This window comes from Vicia villosa, linkage group LG2 (genome assembly GCF_029867415.1).
Source record: "Vicia villosa cultivar HV-30 ecotype Madison, WI linkage group LG2, Vvil1.0, whole genome shotgun sequence".
NCBI classification, from domain to species: Eukaryota; Viridiplantae; Streptophyta; class Magnoliopsida; order Fabales; family Fabaceae; genus Vicia; species Vicia villosa.
The window spans coordinates 107,644,014-107,650,902 of record NC_081181.1 but is presented as its reverse complement, the minus strand read 5'-3'; the positions used below and the strand labels follow the sequence as shown (position 1 = coordinate 107,650,902).

General features: G+C 33.0%; 1 long non-coding RNA gene across 2 annotated transcripts; it reads right to left on the bottom strand.

Annotated features, from left to right (window-relative positions):
* Positions 1 to 4,271: 4,271 nt before the first annotated feature.
* LOC131646589 (uncharacterized) lies at positions 4,272 to 5,821 on the bottom strand. 2 transcript variants are annotated; one of them, XR_009297528.1, is made up of 2 exons: positions 5,653 to 5,821; positions 4,272 to 5,422 (listed from the first exon to the last, which is right to left on the bottom strand). It is a non-coding gene; the product is annotated as an uncharacterized LOC131646589 (long non-coding RNA). The 2 variants fall into 2 exon arrangements; XR_009297527.1 differs by having other exon boundaries at positions 4,272 to 5,047.
* Positions 5,822 to 6,889: the final 1,068 nt, after the last annotated feature.

Sequence of the window (6,889 nt, the reverse complement as noted above, 5' to 3'; positions counted from 1 at the left end):
TCCACTTGTAGATACACGTCTTTTAGAATAAGCAATCACATTGTTGGAAGTTTCTTCCTCACCTTCAGTATCAGAATCGGACCAAGTGATGGTTAATCCCTTTTTCTTTCTCTTTAGAAAAGTAGGACATTCTACTTTAACATATCATAAGGTTATCGTAAACTTAACAAAGCATAAAGTTTTCATAATCTTAACATCTTAACATAAAATTAACATACAAAAGTGTTGGTGCAGTCTTTACCATACAAAAGTGCCAATCTTCATCAAGTCCAATTGTTGATTCTTTTAGATCGTCATGTTATCTCTTTGGTGTATGTACTAGGACTTTGTGTTCCAAGTATCTTACGTGACCCGCATATGATGTTTCCCATTCTCTTGTACATTCACTACAATTTTGTCTCCAATGGTCAGTGATTAGAAGCAATTAGGTAACCTATATCAGGAATGGTCATCCATTGTCACGCCCCTGAATACCAAGTTATATATTCTTAATGAACTTCTAAAATTGATTCGTAGAACAACTTGGAATACACACCACTGTTGTGAAAAACTTCACTGTCTAATTGTGTCTGAATTAATGAGCAAGACTCCTCTCCTCATCCAAGAAAATCATTAACAACACAGAAACCTCAATTTCCATCTGATGCCACATCTATAATATCTACAATATGATCATGAAAAAATACAAGAGACTGTGACATGTAAGTGTGTCTTAAAGATATAAAAGACAGTTGACTTGTGGTAAGCTTCCTAGATGAACTCTGGGACGATTGGCTTGTTGAGCCTGTTGAGGCATCTACATGCTCCCAATATGAAGGATCACAATTCAGATTAACCTTTTGCCACCATTTTTCACTTATTGGCCTCTATTTTAGACTTAAACTTCAATGATGGCGGACACATAGAAGTTGTACAATGATATATAAGTTCGCACGCCTTTCTCTTCCAGGCCCTTTGGGAAACAATATCTAAAGTGTTGAAGTATTTATTCAAATATTCATATTCCATGTTTAAGTTCAATTGTATGCCACTTCTGATTTCAATAATTCATAATCTTTTATGTGTAATTTCTTTCTAAATATATGAATGGCAACCAATGAAATTCGTTCTCCTTGTACTTGAAAAGATGCAAGTTCGCATGCACTAGGAGACCATACATTTTAAAATTTTGTTCCTCATGGGAAAGATGTCAAACACGAAGCTCCGACAACAGGTTCGACAAGATATACCAGAATTAGCACAAATAAAGAAGATTGAATTGTGCAGGTCGATGGATTTGAAAAACGATAAATAACACAAAGAATTGGTAACCCATTTCGTTGAAACCACACCTACGTTTTGAGGGTTGAGTCCATAACCCAAAGAAAAGAAAATCACTATTAGTAGCTTAGTATATTTAGACTTACAAGAAACAACAAGCTCATGTTGTTCAATGCCTCTTCCTAAAACAACCCAATGACTTTCTATTTAGAGCCTCCCTCTAAATTTGAGAATCCACCCACTTTCTTTCTCTGTCACACAACTTGTGATATGAGATTACAACCACTAAACCTTAGTGATTAACTTCAATCAACTCGTTGAAAGATGTTGAATTTTATAACTCAACTAGACAAACCTTCTATACCAAGTTACTGAAACATAGAGGTGTACATATAGATTTTACACTAATCCCTATTAAGGCATTAGCGTGGAATACACGACCCAAACCTAGCACTCTAAAAGATCTTCAATGAATACTTGAATGCTTGAATTCCAAAGTCAGTTGTATCTTCCGTATATTACAATTCTTCTGACCTTTTCTTCATGGATTTAAGATTTTATTTCGTCTAGAAATATTGCAGATTATGTTGGATATTTGATTTGATCCTTAAATATCTCCAAGAAAAAGGTATGATTTGGTTTGTTACAAATTTAAATTTAAATCTCATTAAATTTGATTTGATCTTCATAGCTGTCCAACAAATCATGTAATCATATTGTTAACTTAATAACAATAAAATTTGGTCCAATCTTTGATTATAGATTCTTCCAAAACGCAATAGCCAAGGCCTGATATGCATGGCCCAGATGTCGAGCAGCATGATGGGACATCGTGTCCAGCATGTGTCCTTTCTATACCTCCATACAGCTTTAGCAAACTAGAACCACTTAAACACTTTGAACAATTCTTCCATGTTGTTATTTTGCAAAATGCAACCAATCCAAGTGACCATTTCACAAGGAATTTTAAGTTGTCCTTAAGAGTTTCATTTCCATGAATGGGCCTCTCATAGTATTCACGTATACGTCTCTTGCTTTGTACACTTGCTTGACAGATGTCATTTTTTCAAGATTTTAATCTTTCAATGCACCTATTATGAACCTCAGCGTCATGTGGTACTTTGTTATATCATTCATAAAAGGGTCTTTGATTGGTTTTATAATGACCAAGTAACCTTGGGACAGATGTATCTAATAATTATAACTTAAAACAAACTAATGACAAACCTACATAATGTCAAATGAAGAGAGCTGAATTGTTAATCAAACATACCTTTGTTGCGGTGAAAATAAATGTAAAATCTATAGTTACTCCTTCAATATAATCTTCATCCATCTAAGACAGTTAGAATAGAAAGACAAGAAATGAACCTACTGAATATTACAATGGGAACAAGAAAATCTAATTCCTAATATACCACGCGTCATATTTTCAACAAGTAATTTATGTGAAAAGAATTACATGAAGTACATTACAAACATATTAACAAAAAATTAAATAACGAACATCTTTGAATGTCATTATGTGAAATGAGTTTGTATCGTAATTTTAAATTTCTCTTCAAAATAGAATAAAACCACACAAATATTTTAATAGGTTCTTTTTGTTAGTATGTATTGCATTAATATATTAATCTATTGTTTTTTTAATTAATAGTTTAATTTAACTAAATCTTTTTTATTAATATTACAATATATGCAATGTTAATGTCAATTTTTAGTATTAAACCAAATAAATAAATTTTACTGTTGTAACTTGTCACCAAAATATAAAAAAATGATTCAAATTAAACCACATTTAATTTGATGGAACCATAATTTTTAAAATAATCATCAAAGCCTAACTGTAAAGGTAAAAGCCGAAGAAGGGAGTAGTGTATATAAGCAAACCAACCACAAAAACACACAGTTCAAAGAAAGAAGAGTCGTCATCATCATTCATCAAGAAACACATTAGAGTTTGAAACAAGAAAGCCTCATCATCAAGAAATCTCTGAAAAGAAAGTGAAGTGTGGTATTAAGTTAATTGGTAGGTATATAGTTTGTGCTATTGCTGCTATAATTCCAACTTTAAATGAGATTTGTTTTGAATTCTTATAAGTTTTTCTGTTTGATACTTAGATATCGAGAGTTATGACGGGATTATCTCCGAAAAGTTCAGTTGAGTCGAGTCAAAATTTGGCCATTATTCCTCCTCCTGATTTGGCCAAAACTACTCCTCATGCTGTGGCCATGACTGTTTCAGAAAGATCACATCCACATCACATGGCCATCACTGCTGCTTCAGAAAGATCACATCCTCATGACATGCTCACTCCTGCTCCTCATGAATTGGTCATCGCATCCCCTCCAAAGAGGACCCGTTGGACACTCGAAGAACACAAGTAAGTATTCAAAAACTGTTTTATCTTTACAAAAATGCCAATTTCTGAACTTTGGTAATGATACAGATTTTCAAAGATGAAAAATCTTTGGAAATATTTTGTTGGCAAGATTATTTTCTTGCTGTGTAATTAACCTTTTCTTTCTTTATTTCACTAATTTTAAGGCTTTGATGCAATACATTGATTAAAAAGAATTATTAGGTTTTCAATTTATGCTAATTTTGTAAACTGATCTTATTATTTTGACAGATTGTTTCTAAGAGGACTGAATGAACATGGTAAAGGGAAATGGAAAGATATTTCTCAAGTTATTGGGTCAAAATCTGCAACTCAAGTCGGCAGTCACGCGCAAAAATATTATTTACGACAAATGGAAACAAAGGAACCGACAGTGAATAAGAGAAGACGGATCAGCATTCATGATACAACATTAGATGATATTCATGTTGATCATCAGCCAGATAACTTTCCTCAAGCACAGGTTAATCCCATCAATCAACAAGCAGATATCAACCCAATGGAAATGAAATTGGACCAGATTATTGTTTTATTAAAAGAGATTCTACATAGTCTTAGGAAGTGATGATTTTCAAATTACTAGAGTTACATAGTGAGAACTTGATAGAATTGTGGAAAAATGTATATTTTATGCTGATTTTAATCTAAACAGTGTAACAAAGCAATTAACAACTTATCCTATATAGTTATTTCTTAATGTTTTGTATGATAAAAACTAGTAGTATGAGAGTAGTTGGTACTACTCACATCTTATGTAACAAGAGATCTGCAGTAATTAGTATTTGTGAGCATTGTACTTGTCGAGCCAGCCTCGCTGCCTTGGAGCAAAACCACTGATATATCGAGCTTAATTGACCATGGATATTCGTAGTTCTGAGCAGTGGCACCAACATGTGATGATGACCTCTGCATCCTCACTGGTCTAGGTACATTTCTTCCCTCCACCGAAACTCTTTGTCGGCTCGGTTTCATTTTAAATCAATCTGGCCTTTGTTTTGGTGCACTGTGTGATCTAACTTTAGCCTTGGATTATTCTGTGTATTAACCATGTAACTTGGATACAAAGGGTAATCACAGGATAGTACATAGTTTATGCATAAGACTGTTTAGGGAAAGAAAAAGGATGATCTGAAGTTGAATCATCTGTTTTCGATATAGCGGACTAGCAAAGAGGACTGCTTTGAGCTGTACTGAAGCAATCTTCAAAATGGCCACTGTATGCTTTTGGACTCATTTCTGTTACAGCTGATGGAGCTGGTGATACTTTGTAGTTTTCTTTTTTTGAGTAGGAATAGGAACCATTTGTGGAAGATAGATGATTTACACTGCTGCTTCTGCTTGTAGAATTACCTTTTGATGTTGTCTTCTAAGCATCTGTCCATTTCCTATATGCACAACCACATTTCATCTCATGATTAGATAGCTTTAATATGTGATAATCTAACACAACAGTATCAAACTAACACCAATCATAATTTGAGAAAACATAAGTGAGTGTAAGTAATCACAAGTATCCGTATTGTGTGGCTGTGTCAAACACCAACACTTGTCAGACATTCAAATACACCCTCAATTTGAAGCGTCGGTGCTACATAGCTAGTAACTCATAATAGAATACTTTTCTAGTTAATGCAAAATGAAATTTGTTACTTCATTCCTACAATACTTTTTGTATTAGACTGAAAAGACACTTGAACTAACATTGTTTTTCATTCCTTATATAACTTCCAAGTATGATAAAACACTGTAAACTAGTTCCACTGCAAGAAAAAACAACATAAAGTAAGCAATACAATATAGACTCTAGGTTTTCCCACAAATTAAAAAAATCAAAATATAAAACGAATAAGAATTGAAATAGGATTTAAGTTGTCGAAAAACGTTGAAGGTTGAATCAAAGAAATTCATCAAATTAGAAACTGATTGGGAAATTGGAGAGTGCGAAAGAGAAATGTAGAACGAAGACGAAAAGTATGGATTAGAGACGTACCGCGAAGAGCGTGTTTATGAGATTGAGAATAACAAGTATGGAGCGAGACTGAGACTGAGACTGATGAAGCAACAGCCATGGAGGGAGAGCTAGAACTAGATACGATGTTTAAGATTGAGGGAAGTTGGCATGTTTTGATGTCTCGCGAGAGAAAACATTTTTCTAAAGAACAAAGTAGCTTTGTTCTCACTTTTTACTCGAAGAAACGAGTAGTAATAAATCTATAATTTATTTTTAAAAAACTAATATAAAATTAGTTGTATATAGGCTCTGTTTGGTAAAAATAGTACTGATAAGCTACTTGATAGCTGATAGTTTATGGCTTATGGCTGATGACTGATAGCTTATAGCTGATGACTGATGATTTATAGCTGATAAACTGATTGAAGTGTTTGGTAAAATTAGCGGTTCAACTAGCTGATTAATTAAAATGACATAAAGGACATTTAATATATAAATATTTTAATTTAAATTATAATTTAGTTGATTAATTAAAATGACATAAAGGACATTTAATATATAATTATTTTAATTTAAATTAAAATAAACTATAGAGGGTAAAAGTGGATTTTAGTTAAAATAATAAGGATAAAAATGGAAGAAAAAATGAAAAGCTATAAGCCAAAATGCTATTTGAAATAGCGTTTGAAAAATAAGCTATAAGCTAATAAAATAAGCTATAAGCTCGTAACGAAAAGACCGCTATCAAACAGGTCTTTTATTGTTATATGAGCTTATAAGCTATAAGCTATAAGACATAAGCTCAAAAAGTGGCATGCCAAACAGAGCCATAGTCAAATGGTAATCATCTAGTAAAATTTTAAGATTTTCTCTTCTCTCGTTATTCCTACTAGTGGCAAAACTGGCAGTCAGCCGCTCAACGCCCGCCCCATCTTATGTCCGCAAAAAAAAATTGGAGTGGACAACTCTGCAAAGTTGAAATGGGCCTAGAAATCAAGTTCACCCCGCCAAGATGGCATGTTGACGGGCTTGTCTGTCTATTTTTTTTATTAATTTATTTTTACATTTTTTAACTAGTAACAAACTCATGCTTTCGCACGGATTCTGGTACGGGATGCGCATTTGTTTCAGATGTATATTTTTTAATAAAAAAATGTCTGATACACGTGAAAAAATAATAATTGAATTTATAATTAATAAAAAAATATTGTGATGCACGGGTTCTGGTACGGGACGCGCATTTGTTTCAGATGTATATTTTTTAATATAAAAATGT